Source organism: Marmota flaviventris, chromosome 13 (genome assembly GCF_047511675.1).
Source record: "Marmota flaviventris isolate mMarFla1 chromosome 13, mMarFla1.hap1, whole genome shotgun sequence".
Taxonomy (NCBI): Eukaryota; Metazoa; Chordata; class Mammalia; order Rodentia; family Sciuridae; genus Marmota; species Marmota flaviventris.
In genome coordinates, this window is record NC_092510.1 from 81,584,340 (window position 1) to 81,599,862 (window position 15,523).

The window sequence follows — 15,523 nt, forward strand, 5'->3', positions numbered from 1 at the left end:
AGCCATGGTGCAGGCCTTTATTCCCAGCTTCTCTGGAGGCTGAGGCAGGAGGATGGTGAATTCAAAGCCAGCCTCAGCAGATTAGTGATTAGTGAGGCCCTAAGCAACTCAGAGAGACCCTGTCTCTAAATTAAAAAAAAGGGCTGGGGGATGTGGCTCAGTAATTAAGTGTTCCTGCTTCAATCCTTGATGAGAGAGAGAGAGAGAATGAATATATCCAAGATCACTGGAGAAATGTGTCAATTGGGGAATCCAAAAGTATACAAAATATCCAGAAGAGTAGTAAAATCCCTATTTGAGTAGAGGATGAGCAAGTGATCAGAGTGAATTCTAGGACTAGTTGACCAGCTGTCTCAGGGGTTTCAGCATACATGGCTAATTCTCTTCTGTTACATTTGTTAAAATTGCTTGGACTCCTTCCAACATGGTGTTGGCGGTCATCCTGTATATACCTCACTATTTTTATATATTTTGAACTTGAGTCAGGTGTCTTAGTCCATTTTCTGTTGTTGAATATCATGCTGTAACTGCATAGATTGGGCTATTTATAAAGAACTTTATTTAGCTTATGGTTCTGGAGACTGGAAAGTCCAAGCATACAGTGCCAATATCTGGTGAGGGCTTTCTTGCTTCTTGGTAGCACAGGGGTGGAGGCATCCTTGGATGAGAGGGCAAACAAGCTAGCTTAGGTCTTTCCTCTCCTTAAAAAGTCACTAATGTTATCATTGGAGGCCCCACCCTGAAGGCCTTATCTAATTCTAATGACTTCCCAAAGGCCCCACCTCCAAATGCCATTAACATAGGATTTGGGGCACTAAATTTCTAACATATGAATTCTGGGGACACACCCAAACCAGAGCACAGTAGGATTATGTTAATTCTCTTGGTCACTTTTGCTCTGAGTTCCTTCTTCTTCTGAATTCTTATCCTCACATCCATCTGGCCTCCCTGTTCCTGATCTCTACCCTGCACCATGCCACGGGAAAGCCCCTTGACTTGGATTCTCCAAACAAATGTTGTTTTCAGATGGTGATGTGTTACCAGGAGAGCCTGGGTCTCAACATAGCACCAAGACAACTTTCCAGGTGCATGTGAAATATTCTTTTGCCCCTCTGCATGATCTGGAATTTCTTTCTTTCTTTCTTTTTTAAATATATCTTTATTTTATTTTTAAGTGGTACTGAGGATTGAACCCAGTGCCTCACATGTGCTAGGCTCTACCACTTGAGCCACAAGCCCAGCCCTGGAATTTCTTATTCACTGACTCCCCTTTATCTTCCCAATCTTTCATCTGACTCCATAGATCTTATAATCTTTTGAATTTCAAAAGTGAATTTCAGGCTTAAGTGCATAAATATTTGTGTGTGTGTGTGTGTGTGTGTGTGTGTGTGTGTGTGTGATGCTGGGGATTGAACCCAGGACTTTGCCTATGTTAGGTGATTGCTCTACCACTGAGCTACATCTCCAGCCCATGTTGGCATTTAAGACCTTTTTTTTTTTTTTAATCTCAAGAGATAGTACCAAATTGTTTTCAGGATTTACCAACTTATTATTACAATAATGATTTTAATTGTTCCCTCAACAACAGTTATTATATATTTTATGTACTTACCTGACTATATAAAAAATATTAGCTTTGTGTTTTTTTTGGGGGGGTGGTAGGGGGAGGTGGATAACTAGGGATTGAACTCAGAGGCACTTGACCACTAAGCCACATCTCCAGCCCTATTTTGTATTTTATTTAGAGACAGGGTCTCACTAAGTTGCTTAGGGCCTTGCTTTTGGTGAAGCTGGCTTTGAACTTGAGATCCTCTTGTTTTAGCCTCCCGAGTCACTGAGATTACAGCCACGTGCCGCTGCACCTGGCCTTATCTCATTTTCACTTGAGCTTCTTTAATAATGAAGAGTGTTATGGGTCAGATATGAAGTGTTATTTGTGTGTGTGTGTGTGTGTGTGTGTGTGTGTGATGGTGGTGGTGGGGATTGAACCCAGGGCCTTGTGCATGCAAGACAAGCACTCTACCAACTGAGCTATATCCTCAGCCGGATATGATATTGAGGTTCTTCAAAAGCTCATGTGTGAGACAATACGAGAACTTTCAGAAATGATTGGATTAATCAGTGCATTAATCCACTTCAGTTGATTAACTGGGTGGTAACTGCAGGCAGGTAGGGGTATGGCTGGAGGAGGTGGATCATTGGGGTGTGTCTTTGGGGCTTATATTTTGTTCTTACTGATCAGAGCTCTCTCTCTACTTTCTGATGCTGCCTTCCTGCACCACTTTTCTACCAGGATGTTTTGCCTCATCTTGGGACCAGAGCAATGGAGCTGGCTGTCTGTGGACTGAGACCTCTGAAACTGTGAATGCCAAATAAGCTTTGCTTTTGTAAAATTGTTCTTATCAGGTCTGTTGGTCACCGTGGTGAAAAAGCGAACTGAAACAGTTTGAGTATTTCTTTACCAGTTCAATAGCCAGTTGCACATATTTAACCATAAACTACCTGTTTGATTTTTCTACTAAGGACCTGGTGATATTTTTCAATTTTCTTATTTGATTTGTAAGAACTGTCTACACATTAGAGACAATACCTATTGTTGTACATGATGCAAATATCTCCTCTAATTTGTTTATTCTTTTAAACTTTCAGGGGTGTGTCTTGTCCCGTGGCGATGCCTTCGGCATGAGATTTTTCCTAGTTTCCAAAGACCTCTCTTGCTACCTTTTTGTTGTTGTTCTAATTCATTGTAATGACAGTAGAACACACTTTGACACGTCATACATATATGAAGTGGAATTTCTCATTCTTCTGGTTGTCCATGATGTAGAATCACGCAGGTCATGAAGTCGTATCTACTTTCTTTTTTTGTGTGTATGTGTGGTGCTAGGGATTGAACCCAGGGCCTTGTCCATGCGAGGCAAGCACTCTACCAACTGAACTATATCCCCAGCCTGGATACTTCTTTTTGATGTAAAGTGTCACTGACCTATAGCTGTTAGTTTGAGGACAGCTAGCCTGTTTATTGTTTTTATGTTCATTTCCCTTTTTCTTACTCTTTTTTTTCCCCCTGTAGCAAACTTTTCTTTTCATGGAATCCATTTAGCCCTTGGGAATCATTCTCAGATGATGCTTCTTGATCTTTTTCCTTGCTAGAAAAAGAGATGGTAAATTCTCTTTCGTGATAAACTAGACCTGGTTCCTCCTTCTGGATTTCAGATCAGCTCCCTGAACCACTCCAGTCTTTTTTCTAGTTTCTTATCTTCTGTAAGCTTTCGGACATCTGTCTACTTATAGGCCATTATTTGTTGGATTTAGTTCATTTGGCCCAGTTTTTTTTTTTTTTCTTTAGTTGTAGTTGGACACAATACCTTTATTTTATTTATTTATTTTTATGTGGTGCTGAGGATCTAACCCAGAGCTTTGTGCATGCTAGGTAAGCGCTACATTGCTGATCCATAACCCCAGCCCTATTTAGTTCATTTTGAAGACAGGCTGAGAAGAGGTTCTGTTGACCTGTCTATAGGCTGACTCTTTTCCCAGACACCTGGCCTTTTTATGTGTCTTTGGTAGATACATCCTATTTTTTGAGTTCCCTGGAGGCTGCTCTTGCTCAGGGCACAGTTTAAAGTGGGTCAGCAGCATAAGAGAGGCCACAGGAACAGTAAATGTACACTTAGGCCACAGCAAAACAATTCCTAATCTTCTCACCCCCTAAGAAAATGCCCATAGGTTTTGTGTCTTAGAGGATGTAGGGCCTTTGAGAGCATGCAACATTTACACCTCTCAGCTACAGTTATTTCATGGAGTTACTAGTCATTTATTTGCTTCAAATGTGCTCCTAAAGAGTATCTAGGAGAAGTCAGGCATGGTGGCACACGCCTGTAATCCCAGAGACTCTGGAGGCTGAGGCAGGAGGATCAAGAGTTCAAAGCCAGCCTCAGCAATTTAGCAAGGCCCTCAGCAACTTAGCAAGATCCTGTCTCTAAATAAAAAATAAAAAGGAAACCAGGCACAGTTGGTGGTGCATGCCTGTAATCCCAGCAGTTTGGGAGGCTGAGGTAGAAGGATGGCGTGTTCAAAGCCAGCCTCAGCAACAGCAAGGTGCTAAGCAACTCAGTGAGACCCTGTCCCTAAATAAAATACAAAACAGGGCTGCGGATGTGGCTCAGTGGCCGAGTGCTCTGAGTTCAATTCCTGGCACAAAAATAAATAAATAAATAGATAGATAGATAGATAGATAGGGCTGGAGATGTGGCTCAGTGGTTAAGCACCCCTGGGTTTAATCCCTGGTAGTTTGGTACCAAAAAAAAAAGAAAAAAAAATCTAGGAAAATAAATGTGCTTGCTTCATAAATTATTCTCAATTTTTTTTTCAATCTTATTTTTTTTGGGGGGTGGGGTTCTTTTTTTTGTCTTCTTTTTTTTTTTTTTTTGGAACTGGGGGTTGAACCCAGGGCTTTGCGAATGCAAGGCAGACGCTTTGCCACTGAGCTACATCCCAGCCCAATTATTCTCAATTTTAATAACTATGTTAAGAAACCTGATGTGATGAACCCAGCCTTAAAGCTAGCCCTGAGTGATGAAGCCAGGCTTTTGAATCTCCACTCTCCTTCAGATTCTCACATTCTTAAGAATCACAGGGGCAGTGGGCACGGTTCTGTACACCTATAATCTCAACTCCTGGGGAGGCACAGATGGAAAGATAGCAAGCTTCAGACCAGCCTGGGCAGAAACCTGTCTCAAGGTAATATAAAAAAGGCTGGGGGTATAACTCAAGGAAGGAAGGAAGGAAGGAAGGGAGGGAGGGAGGGAAGGGAGATCACATGGGAGCTGTTAAATAAAGTTTTATTAGCTCTTTCCCCAGATTCTGATTTAGTTAAAGTTGGACCCAGGAATCTGCATCTTTTTGTTCTGTTTTGCAGTGCTGGGGATTGAGCCAGGGCTTTGAGCATTCTAGAAAAGCACCTACCATTGCCATACATCCCCAGCCCTTTTTAATTTGAGACAGGGTCTTAACACTTTCCCCAACCTGACCTCAAGCTTGCAATCATCCTACCTCAGCTTCCTGAGTAGCTGGATTACAGCTACTCAGGTGAGCCTCCACACCCAGCTATAGAATGATACTTAAAAGTAGTATTTTTTTGGTGGCCCTGGAGATGGAACCCTGGGCCTCTTGCATGCTAGCATAGGCAAGCACTGTACCCTAAGCTTTATTCCCAAACCTAAAATTAATTTAAACAAAACACTGACACTGCTTTAGAAAAGAAGTAATTCAGAGTAAGGATGGTATAATGTGCTTTACTCTTTTTAATAATGAAACAATTTTTATTTGTAAATTTTTACACTTTAACTTATGAACATAAGAGGAGAAAGTGATGAAGTACCGGTCATGGCACTGCTTATAAAATATCACCTCTGCTGTAATTTTAGAATTCTTCCTTGGAGAGTCTGTGGTCCACATGAATAAATAACTGTGATACCTTACATGCTCATTTCAGTGAGTTTTCACATGATATTAAAATGTTAAAAACAGATTAGTAAAGGGCTGGAGCTGTGACTTAGTGGTAAAGTGCATGAGGCCCGGGTTTGATCCCTAGCACTGTAAAAAGAAAAAAGAAAAATCTATCAGATGTAGGGCACCCAAATATTTAACTCATTTAATCAGGGACATGTGGATTGAAAGAAAGAGGAAGAAAGGAAGGAAAGGAGGAAATAAAAAGAGGAAGGAAAGAAGAAAGGGAAGGAGGGAGGAAGAGGGATGGAAGGGAGAAAGGAAGGAAGTCCGTTGAAGGCTGAAGCTCTGGAATCTATAGGCACAGGCCAGAAAATGCTATTGAAATTCAGCAATGTAAAGACAAATAAGCAAAAAGGATAAGAAACAATCTCTAAATGCCAAGAAAAAGGAGTCTGTTGACCTTCAGGAAACTGAGGACAGTTGAAGTCTCCCTTGTAGGCTTTATCCTTGATCTCTGGGTAAAGGTGCAAATAAACCTCAAAGTTTATTGCATCCTTGGTGGATATGGGCTTTTGGGTAGTTTCCAGTGGTATTACTTCTTTGTACTAGAACTCAGGGACCTCTGTGGTTTAGGAAAGTAGAGTTAGGCCCTGGCACTATCTTCCTGTGCCCAAAGCTCAGTCCTTGTCCCTGATGCCAATCCAATAACAAGGACACGACTTTGAGAAAAAAGAAAAAGAAGGTTTATTGCTTTGCTAGCAAAGGAGAAACATAAGGTATTACTGTCCCAAAGGCTGTGATTCTGCCCATCAGTAGGAATAGGGGGCTTTTAAAGAGGTGATTCAAAAGCTAGTTGTAATTCGCTTGTTAATTTGGGAGATAGTCATTTCTGAGATCTTCTGGTACCATCCCCAAAGTCTGGATTACTTTGTTCCTTTGGTGGGTGTGTACTCAAGGGCAGATTTTTTTTTTTAACATTTTTTTTCAGTTGTAGATGGACAAAATACCTCTATTTTATTTATTTATTTTTATGTAGTGCTGAGGGTTGAACCCAGTGCCTCACACATGCTAGGCAAGCACTCTACCATTGAGCCCAGCCCCTTGAGGACAGATTAACTTTACCAAGGATGGGGAAGAATGGTAATCCCATTTCCCCTGAGATTAGGGAGTGGGGGAGATTAGGGAGGAGCAGGGAGAGAGGAAGAGAAAGAAAAATGTCCATTATTAAAAATAAGTTGCAGGGGGCTAAGGATATAGCACAGTTGTATAGTGCTGGCCTCGCATGCACAAAGTCCTGGGTTCAATCCCCAGCATTCTCCCCCAAAAGGGGGCAGAGCAGTAAGGGTTATATTCAAAGCAAAAAGTGGACCACAGTTACCTTCCTGCTGTGTTTGACATGCAAAATTGAGTCCAGGACCTCCTCTAGGGATTGAAAGCTGAAGGCCACTTGAGGCTGAAAACTCAAGGGGTGGGGGAGGGGCTCTGACTTGCAATGCTGGAGAATCACCAAGAAAGCATGCCTAAAGAAATCGGACTTCAGGTGATGTTTTTCAGCATAGAACGTGTGGTAAAGTGGGGCACACAATAGCTTTTTTTCTTTTTCCCTTTTTTTAAAGCTGTTTTCTGTGTAGGGCGTTTGTGTGAACATTTGTGTTCTCTTGGGATTTCTAGATGGTCCATTTTCAAAGGGTCATTAACATTACTTAAATATTCATGGTGGGGGAGGGGATGACAGACTGAAATTTCAGACGCCTCCAGAGGGAGGGATGGCTGGCCACCTGCCTAATCGAGCCCCACGCTGAGTATCAGCTGCCTCCTTCCCCGCCGCTGGCATTGTTAACACGCGCGCTTTGACACCGTAAAGCTACCGGCTGCGGCACTCGGAGGGCAGCAGGAAGATCTGGCAAGCCAGTGATCTTTGAGCATCTGTCCACATCTCAGCCTCAGGACGGCAACAAACGGAACCCCTAAATACACCGGGACAACATGACCGTCACCAAGACGCACTCCCAAACCAGTTCCGGAGATCCCGCTTACACCAGGGCCACTCCTGTGTTGAGTAAGGGACGAGGGGCTCTCTGCCCGCTCGGGTAGGAACGCGCATAGGCAACACACACTCTCACATGCACTCGATCACACGTGTGCATACAGCACACACCCACTGGCTTGTGACCGACGCTCCCACCGGTGCGTTAACACAAGTCCACCTGCTCAGACACAGAGCTCTCCTCAGTTAGGAAATACCCCGCTTCCCGCACCCCATCCATCCCTCCAATCTCCGCTCATTCATTTCTCGGTGTTTGTGCATAGACGGTCCAAGCCGCAGAGCAAAGGTGGGTGGCAGTGTAGGAGATATGGGTGGAGAATTGCAGACCGCCTTCGCTGAGCGCCGGGAAGGGGCGGGGAAGGGGCGGGGCCAGTGAGGGCGGGCGGGGCTCGGTGGTTTCCTGAGCGCCCGGCCGCTGCGCCTCGCGGCAGATGCGCTGGCCCCAGCCTCCGGCTGCCGCGCGCCTTTCCTCGGATTCTCGGGAACGCCCCAAGTAGGAGGCAGCCGCCGCGCGGCTCTGGAGCCGAACTGGAGGACTGCGCCCGCGGGAGCCGGCGCCCAGAGGTGAGTGTTCAAACTGGGGCGCAGCAGTTTCAGTTCCTTGGGCATGGAGAAAGAGTTAACTGGCGAAAGGTTAAAGATCTGGGAGTCTTTGGAAGCACCGCGGGCTTTAAAATGATCCTTGCGTAGCGGATCGTGTGCGGCAAACAGGTCAGTCTGGAAGGATTTTGACCATGTGCTTTTGAGTTCCTAAGTTTGGGGAGGGCAGGCTTTTGGCTGCCTTAAAAATACTTAAAAATAAACGTAGGCCGGGCGCGGTGGCACACGCCTGTAACCCTAGCGACTCCGGAGGCAGAGGCAGGAGGATCGCAGCAGCTCAGCGGGACTGTCTCACAATAAAAAATAAAAAGGACTGGGCATGTAGCTCAGTGGTAAAGCGCCTCTGGGTTCAATCCTTAGTACTAATAAACAAACAAACAAACAAACAAATAATAAAACAAATAGAGGACCCCCCCCCCCAAACACACACACACCCTTTCCCCACAAACGAGATGAACAGGAAAAGCAGTGAAATAAAATGTGGCTGTGGTTGTCTCTCCAGACCCGGCAGGTTGCAGATGGAACCTCTGGTTCCAGCCCGCGAGGAAGGTGCTGGCCCTGCCTTATGGTTTGGGGGTTCGGTGGGCATTTTCGGAAAGGCGTGAGCTTTGTGGGGAGACTGAGGCCTGAGCTGGCCTGGTCCCCAGCCAGCTGGAGCCTTTTCGTACTGAACTCCGGATTCGCTGCAGGGGGAGGGAGCGGCCCTTCTGCCGGCAAGCGAGAGGGTGCTCCTGGTCCTAGCTGAACCCGGAGGTCGGACCTGAGGCTGGACCCTAAGCAGTTAGAATCTGATGTTTTACCCGGGATGAAGCCAGCACACACATCTGTTTGGTCCTTCGTGGGGACACTTTGAGGAATGGAAGGAGGCGATCGTGGAGGGGCAGGGAGAGCCCTGGGCAAGTTGTGCCTGTAAGGTCTGTGGAGGCGACGCGCCCGCAGGGATGAGCGAGGAGAAACTCTGGCGGTCCCGATAAATTCTAGAGAAACCGAGGACCAGAGGGGACTCCAACGAAGCCTGTGGGAGCCGGGAGTCAGCGCCGCTGAGCGGTGGCGCAGGTGGCCGGATGAGGCTGGAGGCTGAGCTGCGTGCACCTTAGCAGCTAACGACACTGATGCCAGACGCCCGCCCTCCCTGGGGATCCCTCCCAACCCACAAAAAGGGGGCGTCTGAAAAGGGGTGGCTCGTTTAGAGGAGCAGTGCATTGTCTCTCCAGACCCGGTACAGCCAGTTTCCCGTGTGGGGCAGTAGCGGTTTGGCTCCGATAGACTTGTACCCTTCCGTGTAGCATTAAGTGCAGTTCCACAACTGGGCAAGACTCTGAAGGGACTTTTCCTCCGCTCGCTCCTGTAACGTTCTTACATCTTTGAATGTATGTGGAAGTTTACTTCTCCCAGGAAGAGCCTCCCTGTCCCAGCACTTGTTCACAGTCAGCCTGGCCGAAGAAGAACAAGCCCACCTGCCATTGTGATTCCAGGGGATCTGTTTCCTTGTCTTTGTTCTGATTAGAGTTCACTTAAGCATCACACTTTCCTTCCTGGAAGTGTTCCCAACTTAATTAGACATTCCCTCTTTCTCCCAGATACAGATCATTTTTGGACATGTTACTATAAAATTTTATTGATCTCAACATTGATCAATAAAATTTTATAGTAACATGTCCAAAAATGATCTGTATCTGGGAAGTTTTACTCTATTTATTTTATTTTTTTAGACATCTAGACTTGTATGTGCTGAATAGCACTCTGCTGCTAGCTGTTTCCTCCCCAGTTTGACCCTTGGCTCTTTAAGAGCATCTTCTACTTTGGGTGAGGGCACTAAGAGTCATGTGGGCCCTGAAATTACTTTGGACCGACCAACAAAATTAATCCTGAGCCAGGAAAAAAAATAAAACCAATACAGCCTAGGTGTCCTGATTCCTCAACTAACAGACAGTGCGGTGAGGTTCATTCCAGTTTCTTTCTGGGATGCTGAGATGCTATCATGAGAGGGATGGTTGGGCATCAAGATGGGACAAACATTTTGAAATCCCCATTATCTCATAGTTCTGGCATGACAGTTGGCACAGCTTCCTGCCTGCAGAGTTCCAAGTAGTGTGGTCAGAATTTATTTCACTTTCATAAGTGGCTTGTTCCGACTCAGTAGCCTCAGGATCTCTGGTAAATAAGGTGAAGCAGGTTGTCTTCATTGTCAAGGGAGGGGAAACATGAACCCCTGGTCATTTTATTTCTAAAACTTTCCATGTTTATTATGGGACTAACCATTAAATGTCATTTTTAAAAAAATGCTAACACTTTGGACTTGGTAGTTATTATTTTAATTATTGTCTAGATGTTGTTCTTACAGATTGGTGGGTTCTTAAAATCCCCATGTCCCAGATTTCTATCACAGTTGTTATTACTGTTCTCTGCTTATTAGGGTAATGAGGAATGTTTCTAATAAAGGTGAAATTGAATTTTGGTGGAGGTGTGTTGAGGGATTTTTAATAGTGAGCATCTTCTCAACACTGGTAGACTTGATGTGCAGTTTTTTGTTTTTGTTTTTCTATTTGTGTGTGTTGGGGGGTGGTAATGGGGATTGAACTCAGGAGCTCTCTACCACTGAGGTACATCTCCAGATAGGGTCTCATGAAGTTGACCATGTTGTCCTTTAACTTTTGATTCTTCTGCCTCAGCCTCCCAAGCAGCTGGGATTATAGGCAGAAGCCCCAGCACCTGGCAGAATTGATACTCTGTCTCCAGTTAACTTCTGGAATGGCCACTCTTTGATCTTAAAAAAAAAAAAAAAAAAAAAGGAGTCTCCACTTTTTTAGATAATTGATCAGGGACCCTGTGCTAGCGACTGGGAATTTAAAGCAATTGGTCAGCATACTTAGGAGGCTTAACAATTTTAGCAAGTCTTGATAGAGATGGTATCATTTTCTTTATGTGCAAATTCATACCCAGAGGTAGATTTCCTGTGAAACTTTAAAAAGAAAAGGTGAAAAAAACAACTTAAGCTTGAGGTCCCTTCAGTGGCACCAGCCTCACCCAGCAATCCTTTGGGTGGCTTATGGCAGAGGGAGGCACAGCTCCATACACTGTGATGGGAGATAAGGTAACCCCTCTTTTTAATATATCCCTTCTGTATAAGATGATCCTCTCTATGAACATATGCGGTTACTATTCAGATTTTGGACATTTACCCTCCAAACACATTTTTTAGGAATACATTATAGGAAAGTTTAAATCATCCCTGTCCTAAAAGGAAGAACTGTCTCAAAGAGAGATAGTTTGTCTGATTTTCCATAGTACGTGATTGACTAGAAGTAGTTAAGAGATGGAGGGCTCGAAGAATACCTGCTCTGAGGTGTAGTGAATGGCCACACGACCTTCCTGCCTTCAGGAGTTTACTGTGGCTAAATTCTGTGGTCTTCCCATAGGCAGTTCAGGATTTTGCCACCAGACCTAAGGGGGTACGACAGTAGAATGTAACTGGAGTTTGTTTCCATCAAATAAACTCAGCAGTCTCATAGTACTGAAGGCCATGTGGGAGATGCCACTCTGTAGGCACATGCTGCTGGCATCCTTGTCCAGGCAGAAGACCCCGATGGTGATGAGAAAATGGATGGAGCTTCCCTTAAGTGGATTTGAGGGGTTGAGTTTTGTTGTCTGTTTTGTCTTCTGTGCTGACCAGAGGGAGTCATGAACGTCAAGGAAGGGGGTGGAGCTGTAGAACACAGTGGGGAATGTCACTTTTATCTTAGGTGTGGGCAGGGGTGTTGTGGATGATTTTGTTGCTTGATTGGAGCAGATCAGGTAAACAGAGCCAAATATATAGATACTGTAGTTATTTATGGCTGTGGTGTTGCCCAAGCTTCTTAACTGCTGGCCAAGTTCTCCCTAAGATCTTGAGCATGTCACAAAATTGGAATCTTAGTTGGGAACAGTGTGACATGCCTGTAATCCTCGTGACTCAGGAGGTGGAGGCAGGAGGATCGCAAGTTCAAAGCCAGCCTCAGCAACTAAATAAGGCCCTAAGCTATTTAGCGAGACCCTGTCTCAAAATAAAACATAAAAAGGACTGCAGTTGTGGCTCAGTGGTTAAGCGTCCCTGGGTTCAGTCCCTAGTATAAAAACCAAACCAAAAAAAATAAAATTAAAAAAAAAAAAGGAATCTTAGTTTACTCATCTATAAAGATGGGGATACCAAAAACATCTCTTTTCCAACACGTGTGTTAAATGAGATGTAGACCAAAGACTGTTGTATGTGTTTGTGCTTTTAAATTAACCAACCTCTTCTTTGATCTTTATGAGTGGTACAAATGATAAGCAAGCTGTTTTTAAAGTTAACATTTTAAATGCCAGCAGTTGAGGAGCAAGTCATTTTTCATCCCTCAGACTGATCCAGCAGCCTTGACTATGGAGGTTCTCCAGGCCTGCACCCCCCACCCCAGTCCTCTCCTATTGACCCCAGTGTATCTGGTGACATCCTCCCTTCCCCTTCCTCTTTTTGTTTTTTTATTTTTGGTGCTGGGGATTGAACACCCAGGGATCCCGCTAAATTGCTGAGCCTGGCCTTGAACTTGGGATCCTCCTACCTCCTGAGTTGTTGGGATTATAGGCGTGTACCACCATGTTCTCTGTTCTTCCCCTTCTTCCCCTTATTCTTAAAGCAGTTGCATTTAAAGCAGTTATGGTAATTTCTTCCACTTTTCTTGCCCCCTATATGAACTTTCAGTGTTCGATATCATTCCTTATTAGGTAAATGGACCCCAGTTTTTAGGACTGTAAACCTGTGCTTTAAGTTCATCAGTGACCCATGGTGTGATGGATGCCATTGTACTCTTCTTCCCATACTAGTGGGGATTTTCTGCAAGTTTTAGTAGCCAGGGATTTGCAAGTTGACTGTTTTCTAAATCAGGAATGTGGATTAAAATATAAAGTAATAACTTGCAATGAAGGTTAAAATGTTTGTTTTTTTTAAAACTGGGGATTGAACCCAGGGGTGCTCTGCCGTTGAGCTATATCTCCAGCCCTTTTTATTTTATTTTGAGATAGGATCTCACTAAATTACTTGAGGCTGGCCTTGAACTTGTGATCCTCTTGCCTTAGCCTTCGACGTAGCTGGAATTACAGGTGTGTACCACTGTGCTGGGCTGAAGGCTGAAGTATAAAAGGTTATAAAAGGTTTTCGGAAGAATCTGAGAAACCTAGTCAATCCAGTCCACTTTGTCTTATCATTTGATTTCTGACAGATTTGCCTAGAATTTGTTCCTGGGATGGATGATTTTTTTTTTTTTTTGGTAGTGCTGGGGATTAGAACCGAGGGCCTTGTATATATGCAAGGCAAGCACCCTACCAACTGAGCTATCTCCCCATCCCGAGGATGGATGATTTTTGTAGCACCATGCTGAGGTGGCTGGACATAGCAGAAACACTGAGTTCATTCTTCAGCATTAGAAGTCATTCTTTAGAAAATAACACAGAAAAACTATCCTCCACTCTTGGCCCAAACCTCTTCACCAAATGGAAGGATCCCGTCAGTGCTGTGGTCCTGGGCTAGGAGAAGTCTGTACATTTAACGATTTTTGTCCAATTGAAAAAGTAGCCAGGGATCTGCAGCAGTGTGATTGAAAAAGTAGAAAACCATAGCGCACAGCCTAGTTCGTGGTGCCTCTGTGCAGAGTTTTCTTTTCAGTTAGTGTCAGGTGGGGGGAAATTCCCCCTCAAAACTTCTGTGGAAAGGGACTGTCCAGCTCAGGTCTAGCACTCCATTGTCTACACCCTGCGCCAGACATTTGGTTTCCTGGGAATCTCCGCTGTTTACTTGGATGTGTGGTTCTGTCAGTCCCAGCGTCACCCAGGGAATCCTGAGCCCTGACACAAATGTCAGGATCACACCTTTGAGGAGCCTGGATTCTGGCTTTAAACCACCTGTCGTGGTGATGCCAAACGGAGCTTGACAACTTCCTGCCTCAAGGCACAAGCCTATAGTGGATCCTGAGTACTTCCCCACCAGCCCACGTGTGCTATCCTGGTAAGGAAATGCACCCTAGACAAAGGTCCCCAGGGGAATTCTTAAGTAAGCTAATAAATCCGGAATTGCCAGCCTTAGGTCTCGAGGGATTTCATATCTGGAACTCAGAGGCAATCCACAACAGGTCTCTGGATACTGCTGAGCTTTCTGCCTTGTGAAAACCCTAAATTCATCATCTGCTACCTGCAATTGGTGAGAAATTGAACGAATGTATGAAGATAGGTAATGCAGGTCCAGAAATATCAGCCTTCCTCTAAACTATGTAAAGACAAATTATTGCTTTGCACATACTTTAGCAAGGAACTGGCTTAATGCATCGGGCTGCTATGACAAAATACCATAGACTGGATAGCTTAAAAACCACAGAAAGTTATGTCTCACAGTTCCCAAGCCTTGGAAAATGTAAGCACTAGGCACTGGCAGGTTTGTTTAGGGTGAGGGCCCACTTTCTGATTCACAGGTGACACCTCATTGTGTCCTCAATAGTAGAAGGGGTAAAGAATCTCTGCAACCTTTTTTTCTTTTTCTTTTTTAAATGAGGGCATTAACCGCAGTTTCTAGGTCTCTACTTATAAAACCTAATCACCTCCCAGGTTCCTCACCTCTTAATTCCATCATTCAGACTACAGTAGGGACCTTAAGACAGTACCTGGAGTTGGTTGGGTGTGGGCTTTAGAAATTTGCCAGGATTTCCAGGTTTTAGTCTTTTGTAGGTTAGAAAAAGAGGGACTTCACATAACCAGAGAGTCCTGCCGTGTGCATGTGGCTGCCACCCATACCACACCAAATTCCAGGGAGAGGGTGAAGGTGAGGAATCTTCAGGAGGCCATCCATGCCCATGGCCCGTTCCTGAGGGACTAGGACTGAGCTAGTGCAGTGCTTCCAGTAGCAGAGACCCCAGTGGAACTTGCTAACCCCAAGGCAAGGGACAGGGGGACACTACCTGCCCTTCCTCCACCCTGCAGCTAGCTGCCAACTCCGTCTCCAATTCAAAGCTCTGCCAGTGTCCGCCTGAGCCCGGCACCTGGGTGAAGTACAAGGAAGGCCAAACCACACTTTCCTGGCAGCAGGTAGCTGCCAGCTTTCAGCCCCTGTCCCAGTGCCTCTGATGGTGTCAGCCCACGTTATCGTGACATCATGTCTTTGGTGGAAGAACGCCGAAACCTACCTTATATGGAGCAGTGCCTCACTCTTTTTTTTTTTTTTTTGGTATAGTGTACAAACAGACAAATACAATACACCATTGTTTAGCTATTTTTATGTGAGGGTTTGGAGGAGTGATTTTCCCCAAAGGAATACATTTTAGTTCATATTCTAAAAAAGTCTAGTATTTAACAACCCTGAATTCAAAAGTTTTTTTTTTTTTTGCATGTGAATTAAAATCAAGGGTCTTTGTGCCATGTGTT

The 15,523-nt window shown here is 44.6% G+C and overlaps 1 protein-coding gene across 5 annotated transcripts in view; it reads left to right on the forward strand.

Annotated features, from left to right (window-relative positions):
• The window catches only part of Palm2akap2 (PALM2 and AKAP2 fusion), a 465,668-nt gene that overhangs the window by 344,416 nt on the left and 105,729 nt on the right, over positions 1-15,523 (forward strand). The window contains exon 1 of one of the 5 annotated variants that reach the window (XM_027943047.3): positions 7,928-8,065. The exons of the other annotated variants lie outside the window; for them this stretch is intronic. The gene's annotated coding sequence lies outside the window, so the exon portion shown is untranslated. Of the gene's footprint in view, positions 1-7,927; positions 8,066-15,523 lie in introns of those variants that run through there. 5 annotated transcript variants of the gene reach the window in all.